Source organism: Carcharodon carcharias, chromosome 18 (assembly GCF_017639515.1).
Source record: "Carcharodon carcharias isolate sCarCar2 chromosome 18, sCarCar2.pri, whole genome shotgun sequence".
In the NCBI taxonomy this organism is placed as follows: domain Eukaryota; kingdom Metazoa; phylum Chordata; class Chondrichthyes; order Lamniformes; family Lamnidae; genus Carcharodon; species Carcharodon carcharias.
The window spans coordinates 81,738,821-81,756,554 of record NC_054484.1 but is presented as its reverse complement, the minus strand read 5'-3'; positions in this window follow the sequence as shown (position 1 = coordinate 81,756,554).

Sequence of the window (17,734 nt, the reverse complement as noted above, 5' to 3'; positions counted from 1 at the left end):
CCTAATGCATGCATCCACTGTCCACATTTAAGAAATCCAGAAAGAGCTTTTCCATGAAGAATTCCTTAGCCTAAAATATCACCATGGAAGGCTACGGAGCAATAAAACAGAAATGCTGGTAATCTTGGAATATTTAGTTCCTTCAGAATAACTCCCTGCAAACACTGATCTCAAAAAAGAACACTGGTGTAGTCTCAATTGAGTGAGAACTGGGATAGCAAAAATTTCTGACACTATGGCCTAGTAGAAGTTGAAAAATGACCTTTGACGTGAATGTGAAGAGCTGAGGCAAATACTTAAACACTTTAATGTAATGACCCCAGTCAACATCTTATACTGCTGGGGCACGATTTGAGATAAATGACCACACCAAATCCTGATTGCAGTTTTGGAACGACCAACTATAAATGAAATAATATGAAATATGATGCACATTCAACCAATATATCTGTGGTGGGAGCCAAGTTAGAAATGGAAACTTTGAAAGAAGCGAAGATCTGCATCCATCAATTGTCTTCATTGCCCAAATAAGAGCAGAAGAAATAGGAGTAGGAGTAGACCAACTAGCCCTTCGAGCCTGCTCCACCATTCAGTATGATCATTGCTGACTGCCTGTCCAGATATGCATAAATCTCAAATATTGAGTGTGAGATTTGAGGCCACTGAACTGCCTGCACCATAGCATCTTATAGAAATTCAGCAAGGTGTAATGCTACACCTAACTCTCAAAAATCAAGCTTTAAACTCATCAAGTTTTAAAATTCAATCAGTTCCAATGATAAGACAACATTAATATTGACAGGATTTCTGTCACATTGTTGAAACAATTAATTAGGGTGACAGCTCCCTTAAGTTGGCAAATCTTTTGTGAAACTTGCCAATTTCTGACTGCACATCGTTCGTGGATATCTCTTGCACATCTTATATTCGACAGATTCATGATTTCTTTGAAAATGTGAAAACACAAGTTTTTTTTCAACTTGTTTGTTTTTCAATGTCAACTTGCCTTCAAAAACTACAAAACAGTCAAACAGATGAGGTGCAATCTTATCTTTTCTGCTTTTGATGCTATTATCTCCAGCAAAACCTGTTTCTCTCTTCCATCTTTGCTCCTTAAAGTTCAATGCGCACTAGAATTGGTTGAGCATAAATGGTGTTGAACTGGCAGGACCACATCAATTGCTACTGGGTCTCTTGCTCTGCCGAAACAGTCCATTATTCCAAATTATTCTGGAGAGCAAAGATGGCCCCTGGTTTCTTTTCCTCCTCATCATGTTTCCTTAAACTCCGCTTCCCTGGCCTCTTCACCCTAACTTACAATGACAAATGCAAGGAGCTCATGCACTACTTTTGTCCCTAAGGTTGAGGCTATCTATTCAGTTGCCTCTGTGATGGTAACTTTCACAGATTCCTTCACATCTGGGAACTTTAGTTTGGAACCTGATATATTTGGTCATAATTTTGGCTAAGGCCTGTTAGCTGATAGTATTTATTTATGAACAGGTTAACTATTTTATCTCAAAACATTTGAATACCAGGTTAGATTAATTTGATTGGTAAGGAAAACGTTTATCTGAAATCCACTGACATCCGTCTAGAAATCTCTGTGATATGATTGGTGCAGTATAAGCCACATACATCAGCAGAACACAGGTTGGGTTCCTGGTTCTTGGGCTGTGTTCTGTATGATTGTTTCCATTTGGGGTCTACCATGTCCTGAAGGCTCAGGAGGGGAAAGAAATCAGATTGATTTTTGAACCATGGTTGCCCAAGATGTAGTGAATGTGCATGTGTGGCTATCAGATTATAATAGAATTGGGCTTGGCTGGGCCGCATTCCACGTTTGAATGACTTACTGGTATTTATTGCTTTGGCTACTTGGGCGAGATGCCCGTAGGGTTGCCAGTGTTCACAGAACTACCATGAGTCGACAGTTTTAAGAACAAAAGAACATAAGAAATAGGAGCAGGAGTAGACCTTTGAGCCTGCTCTGCCATTCAATACAATCATGGCTGATCTACCTCCACCATTCAGTACAATCATGGCCGACCTACCTCAGCCTTAAACATACTTGGCGATGGAGCATCCAAAGCCCTCTAGAGCAGGCAATCTCAAAGAATCGCAATACTCTGAATGAAGAAATTTCTCCTCATCTCAGTCCAAAATGATTGAGCCCTTATCCTGAGACTGTGCCCCAGTTTCCAGATCTCTCTAGAAGAAGGGACAGAATTGGTGGTAGAGACAGTGGAGGCAAGGAATTTTTTATAGATTAATCAGTCGGAACCTGTCTGAAGAAAGCAAGCCTTTAAGTATGGAAAAACTTAAAACCAAGGCCAGTGAACTATCTTCATAAATCAATGATGCGAGTAAAAATACAAAAAAAAATGAACAAAAGAAGCAAAGAGGAAATGTTAGTTTTTGTTCATAATATAATGCAGCAAAACCACAGCATTGTGATGTTTCAACCATAGATTCACCAGAAATTTCTCAGCATTGTTATTTGAATTTAATAAGTACCCACACATGTTATTTACTGTTGAGTGAAATTCAAATTACACCTGGACGACATATTCAGATTAAAGGTAAGCCACTGTATGATTCTAATTATGACTATCAATAACCAACAGTTACCTTCGCTTGCAAAGACTTATCAGTGGATTACATGACAACACAGGTATAAAATTAATATACTCATCAAGTCATTGGGCATTCTGTGCTATTTTCAGTTGAAACTCTCAGCAGGTCCCAACACCTACTGGCAAGCTGTTTGGTGCAAATGTAAAATGCAATGACACACAAATTTAAATAGCTATGACTATCTAATCCAGCAGAAAATTAATTTTGCTTGGCTAAGGGGTTAGATATTAACCTGAGATGCACTAACCGTAATCAGGATTTGATCCTTCGCCCAGTAACCCTGCATTCACTTGTACGGTTCTCATTCAAAAGCCAGCATGGACAGCCATTTGAATCTCCTGGTGGTAGATATGCCTACCTGCTTCATAGAGAGTGAAGTGTAGAAGATGTTTCTTGTAGATTTTAATCCATGGGTTTACCATTTGTATATTTTATGGCTGGAAAGTATTTCAGTAATTCCAAATGTACTATTGCAGTAACCAAGAAAACTACAATGAATAGAGAAACATTAGTTAAGAATTGGCTGGCAAGATAATGGTGAAGTTAATGGAGCTTGCCGTTGGTGTGTAAATTGTCCAACGATTTGTGGCAAGGAAAAAATGCCCCATGTATTATGAATCAGTGCAAACTGCTGGATGACTTGCACTGTTTCATCATAAGCCTTGCAAAAATGGCAACTTTCCAGTGAGTTACATGAAATTGCTGCATTTTCACATTAATCTCAAATGATACTTATCATAGAAAATTGGGACTGGTAATTAACAGCATAGGGGCCTTTTTAATTGGAATTATCTTCTTATAATGGCTATCAACATCTTCAGTCCAGAAAGGGAACCATTTAAATGGAGGCATGAATACATGTAATAAATTGTCATTAGAGATTTACAAAATTAAAAACTTTAATACTGGTTTCTGAATTTTCATTGTCACATTTTTCTTTCTCTTTTAATCCTATATTTCTATCCCTTTGTTTCCCTTTGTGTACCTGTTCTGGCTCAAATTCATACTATTTACTTCTTTGACATTCACTGATATTCCGGTTTCTTTTTCAGTCTTTAAATCTCACTGGCTAAGGAGATAGACTCGTGGTCCCAACATTCACAAGGTTCCAGATGCCCCATTTCCTTAGTGCACTATTATCAGTTTGCACTTCCAGTTACTTACAGTGTGTAAGGGAATCTATATTTTTGGATTTTTGTCTGTGTTTTTTGTAAGTTAGCCCCTGTGGAGAGTGACCTTTGATGGGAGATTGTAATAATTGAGATACAGAATAGATAAATCAGTTGCTACTTCAGGGCAGGGCAGAACTCTGTTGGGAGATATTAACAGGTTACAAGGATCAGTTCAAGGGGCAGAGGGAACAACAGTCTGTGGTGAGCAGGGGTTTCTCAGGTGAGTCCAGAGCTGGAGGAGGCAGCAGAATGTTGCTAGCTTTGTACTGCTGGGGTGATTTGGGCTAAGAGAAGCCCAGGGCAGTTATCAGCCGAGTGAAGCTGAAGTGAACAGCAACTGTTGGCTCTGTGAAGCTGTGAGTTGGGGCAAAAGAAAGCCCACGAGCAGGGAGAGTTCTGTTCAGAGTAGCTAGAGAGCTGGAAGTGTGTCAGTAACTAGATGCTGGGGTGCAGCCTTGTGAATCCAGTGGAACGCTGTCTCAGGAAAACAGATAATGAGCAACTGGGAGGTGAGCACTCATTGGGGCAGTCTGAGTCGGAGGAAACATGGACCAGCTGATCTAATGCCAATTGAGGACAAACTCTTAGAATTCGTAATTCAAGATAAAATTGGTGAGCATTTAGAAATCATAGGTTAATCAAGGATAACCAGCACAGATTTACTAAATGTGGCATGTTTAACAAATTTATTTGGGATGCAAATTATAGGGATTTTTTCAAAAGGTGTTTGATAAGGTGTCTGAAGAAGCTTGTTTGAAAAATTCTGGTCAGTGGTATTGGGGCATGTAGCATTTGGAAAAAGGGTTGATTCAATGATAAGGAACAAAGAATTGGGTAAACTAGTGTAGCTCGGATTGGTGAAGGGTTTGAAATATTGTAGCAAGGAGTCTACTGGGTCACTTCTGTTATCGGTACATAATATATTTTCATATAGAGGATTTGGATTTGCTGATGCATAAATGGGTGATTAGGCTGACAGCTTGAAGGGCTGTAAAGATTTCAGGAAGATGTAGATAGAAATCTTTGAAGGTGGCAGGACAAGTTGATAAGACTTTAAAAATAACATGGGGTCCTTGGCTCTATAAATAGAGGCCTAGAGTACAAAAGCAAGGAAGTTATGGTAAACATTTATAAATCGTTGGTTAGGCCCCAGCTGGAGTATTGTGTCCAATTCTGGGCACTATACTTTAGGAAGGATGTCATAGCCTTAGAGAGGATGCAGAGGAAATTTATGAGAATGGTACCAGGGATGAGGGACCTTGGTTATGTAGACAGACTAGTTGCAGTTATTCTCCTTGGAGCTGAGAAGATCAAATGGGAAATTTAATACCAGTGTTCAAAATGATGAGGGATTTTGATAAGAGCAGACAGAACAAATAGAGAAACTGTTTCCAGTGCCGGAAGGTCAGTGATCAGAGAACACAGATTTAAGATAATTGTCAAAAAAAATGTTGGGGAGATGAGAAATTCCTTTACACAGTGAATTGTTATGATCTGTAATGCACTGCTTGAAAATACATGTAAAATATGATTTATTTCACTGACAATATTACAAGTCCCACTCTCTTTAGCGCAAGGATGTTAATCTGATAATTAGGAGGTTTCTTGCAATGTTTATACTACCATAGAAACAGGAAACTGATAACACCAGTGGCAGGTACAAAACCCTCACCTGCTGGTTTGGCTGTTGGTAATAAAATGTACAGGTCTCTTTTAAGGAGTCGGCAGAGACACGATGGGCTGAATGACCTACTTCTGTGCTTTTTGATTCTGTGATAGCAGTGGACCGACAGGTGGGAGAAGCAATTTAATGTAATTGTGCGGTGATATGTTTTAGAAGAAAAAGAAATCAGGGAATGGGATAAGAAAAATGATACTGAAGGTCATTTTGGGGATTCCAATACATAATACTTTTAAAGTAGAGGCAGATAAAACTATTTTACAAATAGTGGCATTGAACACAAAAGTAATGATGCATTTACAAAAAACTGTTAGGCCACATTTAAAGCAACAACTTGGATTTATTTGGCACTGTTAATGTAGCAAAAACTCCCCAAGGTGCTAGCAATCAAAATATGACACTAAACCACAGAAGGAGATATCAAGGCAGGCAACCAAAAGCTTGGTCAATGAGCTGGGTTTTTAGGAACATCTCAAAAGGTGAGACAAAGGTAAAGAGGCAGAGGGTTTCAGGGAATTCCAAAGCTTTAGACCATGGCAACTGAAAGAATGGCCGTCAATGGTGGAGCAATTAAAATTGAGATTGTACAAGATGCCAGAATTGGAGGGGCATAAAGATCTCGAGGGTGTGTACGGTTGGAGTGAGGCCATGAAGGGATATAAAAACAAGGATGAGAATTGTAAAATTGAGGCATTGCTAGACTGGGAGCCAGTGTAAGTCATTGAGCACAGAGGTTATGGATGAATGGGATTTTGAGTGAGTCAAGACATGAGAAGCTGTCAAGGAGAGCATTAGAGTAGTAACAAAGGCAAGGAAGAGGGTTTCAACAACAGATGAGTTGAGGCAGGGTCAGAATCAGAGGAGGTTATAGAGATGGAATTTTTGATGATGGTGCGGATATGTAGCTGGAAGACCATTAGTCGAATTATTATACTATGTGCAGTTTTGAGTGCTCTGTGCATGAGTGATGTTAGGATGGGAAAACAGTTAAGGGGAGAGACAAGACATACTAGTTCCACTGGGACAGAGAAGGCAGAGATGAAAGTTGATAAGAGGATTGTGAATAGCTTTGGTAGAGTGATATTGAAAGACTTTTCATTTATGCTGATTACACCAAGGAGAGAGATTAGGAGACGTTTCTCTAAATATATGGTTGTAAGAGCATTGGATACTTTGAATGCCACAGGAAATTACTGAGGTAGAGGCCACAAACTATTGCTTCAAAGTTTTATCCAATTTTCCCTGAAAAGAAGCAGAAAAAAATACAAGACAATGGGTGCAAGAGGGCAGCAGGATTAGTGTGACACAGACAGAGACACAACGGGCTTCGATGCCGTAAACTTCTGTGGTAATCTTAATATGAGAACAGGGAGGGGAAATAGCCAATGACATCACTGAGACATACAAGATTCTGAAGGGTTTTGAGGTGGTAGACACAGACATTGTGTCCCCTGGCTGGCGAATCAAGAACACAGGGCACAGTCTCAGGATAAGGATTCAGTTATCTAGGACTGAGATGAGAAGAAATTTCTTCTCACAATGTGTTGTGAATCTTTGAAATTCTAGTGGGTTGTAGATGGTGCATCACTGAAGGCTGAGTTAACCAGTTTTTGATATTTCAGGTAATCAAGGGATATGGGGAGCAGGTGAGAGAGTGGAGTTAAAGCAGAAGATCAGCCATGAATCATATTAAATGGTAGAGTAGGCTTAAAGGGCCGTATGGTTTACTGCTGTTCCAGTTTCTTATGTTCTTCAAAACCCATTCCTTTTACCAATCTTTTGGTCACCTGTCCTAATATCTCCTTCTGTGGCTCAGTGCCACATTTTGTTGAATAATCTCCCTGGGAGTATCTTGGGAAGTTTTACTATTTTGACGGGACTGTATCAATGCGAGTTGTTGTTGACAACATATGTACCTTTTTCATTCTTAGACTGCCATTCTGCTTTGTGCTTATTTCCTCCAATTATAAATTTCACAGCTTTACACTCTGCACTGTTGTAACTAGTTACTCCCATAAATGGGCTTTGTGTCCCCAATGATTAGGGCGCACCTTTATTGCCTGTAATCTATTGAAGTGACAACATGATTTAGTGTTCATAACATTGAATGCTTGTTGATCTTAAGTGCCATCACATTGCTGAGGTAGATTTTCTGTGAGAAGGCAGGTAGCACCTCCCATGGTATAGAGCTCTCTCAGTAATGCATTGAGGTGTCAACCTAGAATGTGTGCTCAAGTCATTGGAGTGGAGATTGCATTACAACATTATGGATGGTATTTCATTGAGGCGACAGAGATCTCACTACTGGCAGGAGAGCTGGTGAGAATCCCGCTTTCCCTCTTTTCAGGAAGGCCTGCTGCATTAAACAGAGATGGCAAAAGTCCCACCTGCTGGCCAGAGGCCAGCAACTCTTTATTGCTTGACAGTGACACCAGGAATGCAGCTGCTGGCACTACATCCACCCAAGGCCCAGGATCACTAAGGCCAGAATTTTCATGTTGGCATGTGGGGGTGGGCCTGGCACGCCGACATGTAAAATGACACACTGTGACATGAGGCATGTGCCCCAATGTCACCACACGTCATTCAGATCTTTTGTTTGGCAGATGCGCACCGGAGGTGGCTGCGTACCAGCTGAACTGTCAAACGCCTGTTAAGGCCCTTAAGAAACCAATTAAACTAATTATCAACGCTGCCCGTCCAACCCTAAGGTTGGCAGCAGGCGAAAAGCCCAAGCAGCCTTCGTGTTTTTCAGGAACCTCATCCACGGGCGGGATGAGGTTTCCTGAAGGTTTTATTAAATAAATAAATATTTCTTTCACAATTCATAAACATGTCCCAGCTTATGAGGGGACATGTCTAAATAATTTTTTATCTTTCTTTCTTTGAAACCTTCAATATGAACTTTGTCTCCCTGAGGCAGCTCTGTGCCTTGGAGATTTCCGTGAGATTTCACATGCGTGAAAGAGTGCAGGCCCTGACTCTCCCTCCTCCCTCCCTGGCCCACACAGGGAGCGCTGAGCGCTACCGGCCATGCGTCACGCTGGGCGGGCCTTAATTGGCAGCGTGCAGCCGATCGCGGGCAATGATCAGCTCTGTGTCTTCCTGCGCCTGCTCCTGACTGGCCCGCCCAACAGGCAGAAACTTCTGCTCCAGGCCACATGTAAGTGATGGCAGTTGGGGGGTTGTGGGGTGGGGGTCGTGGGGGGTGGTGTGTCGGCAGCAAAGTGGTTCTCACTGGGCCTCCACTTCCTGATGTCAGATCTCTCAATCAGGCACTCAGCCTGTCAACAAGGGTCTCTCTCCTGGGTGGCCGCGAGCAAACACACCAGGGTTTGTTTTTTTGGGCTTACTGCGTGGTGAGCCTCCTGCCTGCTGCTGGGTGAATACCAGCAGAGGCAGATGAGGCCCTTAAATGGGCATTAATTTCCCACTTAAGGACCTCAGTTGGTGTCAGGGAGGGAAGGGCGTCTACAGGCCTTTAAGGCTTGGCCTAAATGGCCAAGTGGTTATGGTACTGGGTTTGTAACCTCAAGATCAAGAGTTCAAATCTCACAATGGCAAACTATGAAACAATGTAACTTCATCTGAAACAGATGGAAACAGGTTTACTCAAAAGAGTATCAAGAGTTCAAATCTCACAATGGCAAACTATGAAACAATGTAACTTCATCTGAAACAGATGGAAACAGGTTTACTCAAAAGAGTATCAAGAGTTCAAATCTCACAATGCCAAACTATGAAACAACATCTGAAACAGATGGAAACGGGTTTGTACTCGAAAGAGTTACAGGCCTTTAAGCCACCGACTTAATTGAGGCAGGTGGCAGGAAGGTGGCAGGGTCCGCACCTGCTACCCACCATCTGATTAAATGCTCCCCCCACCACCAGACTCACCATGGGGGAGGGCATTAAATTGCACCCTTTGACTGAGAGATGAAGTGCTATTGCTGACGCCTCTGAAGGGAGATGCTGCAAAATGGGTAGTTGAGAAAGAAGCTGGATATTGAGGCTCTGAGTGGGTGGGGTGCTTTATTTTACTATAAAAAAAATCCAGGTGCCCAGTGTGCATTTTGTCACTCACTAATTATCTAAATAGAAATTTATTTACAGTGTTGCATTTCAAAAAGTATTGAGGGGAAAAAGGAAGCTAGAATATCTTCATGGTTCATAACTCAGAATGTCAGTGTGCTCTAATTAACATCAATTGACAGATCATCTCAATATGAGCCTCCTATGAGAAAGGGGTGTGCGCAACATCAATCTATTTCCTCATGAATATGTTGGAATTATACTCTTCCAATATTAGCAATAGTACTTTTTTTAGTAATACTGGTGCACTTGGTCTGAAATATGGAAACATTTCACATGTGTAAAGCTTACTGAGCAAGCAATAATTTAAGCTGCGATTGAACCTATTCTGTGCCTATTGTGTTTACCTTGTTGCATTAATGGGAATAGTACTGTACCATGGCAGTATATTAAACATTGTGCAGTACCTGGTACAACATTTCTTACAAAGCAACATATGACCCTAATTAACAAGGACAAGCCAGAGGAGATTCACTTTAAAAAAAACACATTAAACAGAGGTTGACTACACAGAATAAAATCCTTGTGTTGTGAGAGTAACAGTTGCCCCTAAGTAAATTGCAAGGCAAAATTGCACATCAAGGATTCAATTTATATCCTAAATTTGGATAATGAACTTCATAATTCGTTACATTTATTTTAAAAGGAAGAACTTCACATTTTAAAGTATCTTTCATGACCACAAGATATTCTAAAGAGCTTTACAGCCAACGAAGTATTTTTGAAGAGTAGCCACTGTTGTAAGAGCTGCAGTGGTTGATTTGTGCTCAGCAAGGTCCAAAAATGCTGTTTTAATGATGTTTGTGTATGAGTAAAAAAAATCATAATTATTCTCCCTCTGAGTTTCCTCACTCATGTTATTTAAAAAGAGCCAATAAAAAAATTCTGTTTTGACTCATCGACTCTCATCAACTAAGCCTCATTTCTCAGTGCTGCCAGATGCTGGCTTCTCCAGATGATAGTTGATAAATCAGCACCTGTGACACTGGCATCTGTAGTGGACTGAACACTCCTTTACTTAAAAGACATTTGAATCATGGTTGAGCCAACTCCAGGGTATATCAATCATTATGTAAATGTATCTCCATTTGTGTAATATATGTTAGCATTCTGCCACCACCCCCTTCCTTCCCTCTGACCGCTGAAGCTGCTCAACGTGATCTCCTCTTTCCATGGCAACATGATGGGTAAGGTCAGCTATGATGGGGCAACATTGGAACCCTTTGAGATCCATGGTGCAGCCAAACAGGGTTGTGTTATGGCACTGACACTCTTTGGGGTCCCTTGTTGTTGAAGGAAGGACCTGCTGTGAACCAACACTCTCTGGCGTATTCTTCACTTTGCTGGTGTCATCAGGTCTTTGCCTTCAGATCATCTACAGAGGGGATCTACTAACATGCCTGGATTGATGGAAAGCTGTACAACCTTGTCTGCCTGAAGTTCGGCAAAAGTGCTCCAAGTTCTCATCAGATAGTTGCTCTTTGCTGACGATGCTGCACTAACAACCCATACCAAGGAACAGCTTCAGTAGCAAATGGGACAGACTCTCTCATGCCTGTAAGGGTTTGGTTTGACCTCCTGCAGCAGGAAGATAAATGTCATGGCCCAAGATGTTGCCATATCACCATCCATTGACAATGTGACACTGGAGATTGTTGATAGCTTCACATATCTAGGCTCTGCAATCACCAGCAATCTGTCACTTGATGCTGAAATCAACACATGCATTGCAAAAGCTGCAGCTGTTATATCCAAACTGATTTTAGAGTGTGGAACAACAGCAACCTGATCTGAGAATACCAAACTGTGAGTCTAACAAGCCTGTGTCCTCAGTGCACCCCGCTACACTGGTGAGACCTGGACAACATATGCTAGGCGGGAGAAAAGGCTGAACAGTTTCCATTTTTGCTGTCTGGACGTATCCTTGGCATCTTTTGGCAGTACATGGTCATCAACTCAGAGGTCCTGAGTGTGCTAATGCCATCACGATGTACTCATAAATAAACCAATGAGTCTGCACTAGCTCAGCCATGTTCATTCGATGGAAGATGCCCACATACCCAAAGACCTTCTGTACGGTGAACTGCCCACTGGCTCCCAAACTGCTGCATGTACAAATCCCTGCTATGAGGATGCTCACAAACAAGATACAAAGATGGTGAACATCGACACAAACAAGGAGGTAGCCGCCGAATGCCATGATCTTTGGAGGCTGACTGGAAGAGGGGGAAAACAGAAAGCTCAGCAGGGCATGAAGGCCGCACCTTCTCAGCCTGCTGCCCTCTTCTGCAGCAGATGCATGGGAACACCACCACCTGCAAGTTCCTATCCAAGTTACATGCCATCCTGACTTAGATCTATACTGCTGTTCCTTCACTGTTGCTGGGTCAAAATCCTGGAACTCCCTAACAGCACTATGGGTATAACTACACTACATGGACTGCAGCGTTTCAAGAAGGCAACTCACTCCAGGGCAATTGGGTCTTGCCAGCAACATCCACATTCCATGAACGAACATAAAAAAAAATCTGATAGCCATTACTGAGACATGGCAGCAGGATGAAAATGGCTCAGACCTGAATATTCAAGGGTACATGACATTTCAGAAGAATGTTAGGAAAAGGTGGAGAGATAGCTTTGCTAATTAAGGATGGCATTAGTATATTAGAGAGCGATGACCTTAGCTCTAAAGATCAAGATGTAGAATCAGTTTGGGTAGAGATATGGGATAGAAAATAATAAGAAGTTACTTGCGGGAGTGGTTTATAGACCCCCTAACAGTAATCACACTGTAGGATGGGGTATACAGGAAGAAATAATGGGGGCTTGTGAGAAAGGTGTGGCAATAATCATGGGTGTTGATACTCTACATATAGATTGGACATATCAGATTGGCAAAGGTAGCCTGGAAGATGATTTCATGGAGTTTTATGGGACAGTTTCTTAGAGCAGGTTATTGTAGATTTGGTAATGTGCAACAAGAAGGCTTAATTAATGATCTCACAGTAAAGGTGCCCCGAGGCAGCAGTGATCATAACATGATTGAATTTTGCATTCAGTTTGAGAGAAAGCACAGTAGATCTAAGACTAGTGTTTTAAACTTAAGTAAGGGCAGTTACGAGGGTGTGAAGATAGAGCAGGTAAAGTGAACTGGGAAATTAGGTTAAGGGATAGGTCAGTCGGGATGCAGTTGCAGACACTTAAGGAGATATTTCATAACACTCAGCAAAGATACACTCCAGTGAGAAAGAAAGAAAAACTCTTGGGGAAGAACGCACCAACCGAGCTAACAAAGGTAGTTAAAATAGTATCAAATTGAAAGAGAAAGCATACAATTCCGTAAAGATTATTCATGGATCAGAAGATTGGACAGAATATTTAACAAGTAAAGAATGACTAAAAGAGTAATAAGGAAGGAGAAATTAGAGAATGAGGGAAAGCTAGCTAGAAATATAAAAACTGATAGTAAGAGTTTCTATTGGTATTTAAAAATGAAAAGGTGAGTGTTGGTCCTCTAGAGAATGAGTCTGGGGAATTAGTAATGGGAAATAAGGAAATGGCAGATAAATTGAACAGGTATTTTGTGTCTTCTTCACTGTAGAGGATACAAACAACACCCCAGAAATAAATGCGAATGAAGAGGTGAAAGGGAGGGAGGAACTTAAAACAATTACAATCACCAGAGAAAGCATACAGAAAAAATTATTAGAACGAAAAGCTGACAAATCCCCAGGTCCTGTTGGACTTCATCCTAGGGTTTTAAAAGAAGTGGCTGCTGAGATACTGGATGCATTGGTTTTAATTGTCTAAATTCCCTAGATTCAGGAAGGGTCCCATCAGATTGGAGAAAAAAAACAGATTACTCCTCTATTTGAGAGAGGGAGAGAGAAAACAGAAAACTACAGGCCAATTAGCTTAACATAGGGAAAATGCTGAAATCTATTGTTAAGGAGGTTATAGCAGAACACTTGGAAAATATCAGCGCAAACAGGAAAAGTGAACATGGTTTTGTGAAAGGGAAACTGTTTTTGGCTGGTTTATTAGAGTTCTTTTAATAAAGTAACAAGCAACATGGCTAAAGGGGAACCTGTGGATGTGATGCACTTATATTTCCAGAAGGCATTTGACAAAATGCCAAATCAAAGGTTACTATGCAAAATAAGAGTTTGTCGTAGGGGATAACATGGATAGACGATTGGTTAGCTAATAGGAAACAGAGGGTAGGCATAAATGGATCAATTTCAGAACGGCAGGATGTAATGAGTGGATTGCCACAGGGATCAGTGCTGGAGCCTCAACTATTCACAATCTATGTTAATGATTTGTATGAAGGGACCAAATGTATGGTTGCTAAATTTGCTGATGACACAATGATAGCTAGGAAAGTAAGTTGTAAAGAGGACATAAAGAGTCTGCAAAAGGACATAGATAGGTTAAGTGCTTGGGCAAAACTTGGCAAATGGAGTATAATGTGGGAAAATGTGAATTGCTCACTTTGGCAGGAAGAATAGAAAAACGCGCATTATGTAAATAGAGAGAGATTGCAGAACCCTGAGTACAGAAGGAACTGGCTGTCCTGGTACTTGAATCACAAAACGTTAGTATGTGGTTTCAGCTAGTGATTAGGAAGGCACAAGGAATGTTGTCTTTTACTGCATGGAGAATGGGATATCAAAGTTAGGGATGTTTTGCCGTAGTTATATGGGCATTGGTGATACCACACCTAGAGTACTGTGTATAGTTTTAGTCTCCTTATTTAAGAAAGGACATAATTGCATTAAAGGCACTTCAGAGAAGGTTCACTCGACTGATTACTGGGATGGGAGGGTTATCTTAAGAGGAAAGAGTTGAAAGGTGGACACTGTATCCACTGGAGTTTAGAATAATGAGAGGCGATCCTTTGAAACATACAAGAGGGGACTTGACAGGGTGGTTGCTAAGAGGCTGTTACCCCTTCTGGGAGAGACTAGAACTCAGTTTAAAAACAAAGGGATGCCCATTTGAGAAGGAGATAAAGAGATTTTTTTCTCTGTGATCATGAGTCTGTTGAACACACTTCCGCTGATAGCAGTAAAGGCAGGGTCACTAAATATTTTCAAAGCAGAGGTAAATATATTCTTGACTACCAAGGGAGTCAAAGAATATTGGGAGCAGGCACAAAAGTGGCATTGAGGCGATAATAAGATCAGCCATGATTTTATTGAATGGTGGAGCAGGCTCAAGGAGCCAAATGGCCACTCCTGCTCCTAATTTATATGTTTGTATGTTTATATTTGAATAATTTAAACATATATCAGTGCTCCTTCCCAGACAGCTAAAGATGGTGTTTCAAGTTCTTCATGTCCGTAGAACAAGCTCAGTTACACCTACTGTATTCGAATCACTATTTAATGGTTCATTAGGGAATACGGTCAATACCCTGTATTTGGTCTGTGCAGAGGATCAGATCAGCACAGATGACCTATTGCTGGAAAGGAATTTTAGCTGAATTAATGTAGGACACTGTTCATGTGTGGGTGACTAAGCTTTTATGATTTTCTCTAGGGATGACCAAATCATCACGCTGTGTGTTCTGCAGTGACATTTCTCATATCAGCTGTTCCCATGGTAACTCCCAGGAATATCTGGCCTTATTTTTTCCCCCAGAAGAGATTGCAGATTTACCATTCTAATTGAATTTGCTGTCCTGAAAATTATCCTTCCTTAAAGAACAGATCCAAATATAGCAATACTCTGTAAACTTCAAGTTAAAACCATGTTTAGTGGGGAGGAGGGAAAGAAAGATTTTAAGCATTAGAAAGAAAACTAATATAGCAGAACTATGTGGACTTGTTTTCTGCATCCTGGGTTCAACTGGTATATTGTTAACAATATCACAAGGTATAACGTGGAAGGCCATTTGGAAGTTCAATCACAAATAAAACCCTACAGCTACCCCCTGCATTGCAACATTTGATTATTTCTTGAATTATTTGTTTAAATATCATTTATGTGTCAATCATATCCTGATGTCAACCCTAAATCCTTTTAAATGAAGTCATTTTTCTTTCCGACTTGCATTTACATACTGTGCCAAAGCATTTCAAAGACCATGAATTAGTTTGGAAATGCAGTCATGGTTGTTTTTTAGCCCTGCCCAGCAACCCCTTAGCTTGTTTGTGGATCATGGTTGCTTAACTTCACAAGAGGAGTTTTTGTCTTTTTGGGGTAATATACTGGTTTTGAAATGTACCAAATCTTTGAATACTTCCCACAGTTAGTTCCGAGGTTCACCAATCAACAGCTCAGCCCAGTTTACTCTGGTCAATTTATTTCTCATAGCTTTGAAGTTTGCCTTACTTAAATCGGAAACTTTGGTTTGGAAGCCTTGTTCCTTTCTCTCAAACCTAATATCAAATTCAATCTCTTTTTTTATACTTTCATGGAATGTAGGCATCGCTGGCAAAACCCATTCCTAATTGTTCTTGGGAAGGTGATGATAAGCCACTTTCTTGAACCACTGCAATTCATGCGGTGTAGGTTCCACGTTGCCCTTGTCCTTGGTGGTGGTAGAGGCTGCGTGTTTGGAAAGTGCTGGTCGTAGGTCACCCATTATTGATTTAATGATTTTCCTGCAATCCTAATTATCCTTTCTGTTAAGTCTATTCATGTAGCACCTATATTGCCCATATTTCCTTCCTATGTGCAATACTTTTCACTTGTCTTTATTAAATTTCAAATGTAATTGTTCTGCTGACTTGTACATTTTTGGCCAGTTCTAAGCCAAGCTGAATATTTACTTCAGGACAGTTTTTGCACCAAGAATCATAATCTAATGTGGATCCCTGTGACACAGCTCCATAAAATGTGGAATTTCTTCTGAATCCCATTTTTAAATTGCATCTCCAAATCCTTGTCACTTTTTTTCAGGAATTAGCCATTCGAAAGCACCATCTAACATAAATATTTCATCTTTTTTGGTGTAACTCTGCATCCTAAACAAAATTTCTATTTGATTAGATCACCTTGTGTGCAAACTAATCTACTTATGGATATCCAGCTTTTGCCTTCTCGTATTCTTCAAACATTTCAAACTGAGTTTCCTTTTCAAAACAACTGTTTATAGTTGGATTTTGAAACTTTCCAAAGTAAACCCCCCTATTTGGTTTGATGAATCACGTGACCTAATGAACAACGACTTCTTGGTAAAATCAGGCAGCAGAAAAATAATTGTTCAAAGCACTTTTTTGCTTTGTTTCTGCAGGGCAGTTAGTAAATAAATATCAGCCTCATCATGCGTCCGGTGACAAGTTTGATGCTCCAGAGTTAATACTGATAGCAAATGTTTCTAAAGACATTGACTTTCCAAGTTTCTTGTGAGGCTGATCAGGTGAGGCTTGGATCAATCATGTGTTCTATCTCTGTAAGATCATTTGTTTCCACCCATGCCGCATTTATCTGCTGCTTTAACCCTCATCCATGCCTTTATTAGCTCTAGACCCTTACTGGCCTTCCTCTTTGCACCCATCATAAATTTGAGCTCATACAAAACTCTGTTGCCCTTTTCATAACTTGCAACAAGTCCCATTCACCCATTGTCCCTGTGCTCACTAACCTACCTTGGTTCCTGGTCTGGTAAAACTCAATTTTAAAATTATCATATAAAAGCAAAAGGCTGCAGAGGCTGGAATTATGAAATAAAAACACAAAGTGCTGCAAAATCTCAGCAGGTCTGGCGCCATCTGTGGAGAGAGAAACAAAGTTAATGTTTCGAGTCTGAAGAAGAGTCATATCTTCTCGAAACGTCAACTCTCTCCGTAGATGCTAGCATTTTCCAGTATTTTGTTTTTATTTAAAGTTCTCATCTTTGTTTTAAAAATCATTCCAAGACCTTGCTCCCCACCCCCCATCCCTGTAACCTCTTTCAGCGACATAACCCTCTGAGATCACTATGCCCCTCTAATTTCAGTCTGTTGCACATCCCAAATTTTAATTGCTCTACCATTGGCGCTGTTCTTTTAGCTGCTTCAATCATAAGCTCTGGAATTCCCTCCCTGTACCTTTTTGCACCTCTTCCTCTTTTTTCTCCTTTAAAACATTATTTAAAACTTAACTCTTTAATTAAGCTATTAGTTATCTGCCCTAATAACTACGTATGTGGTTAATGTCAAAT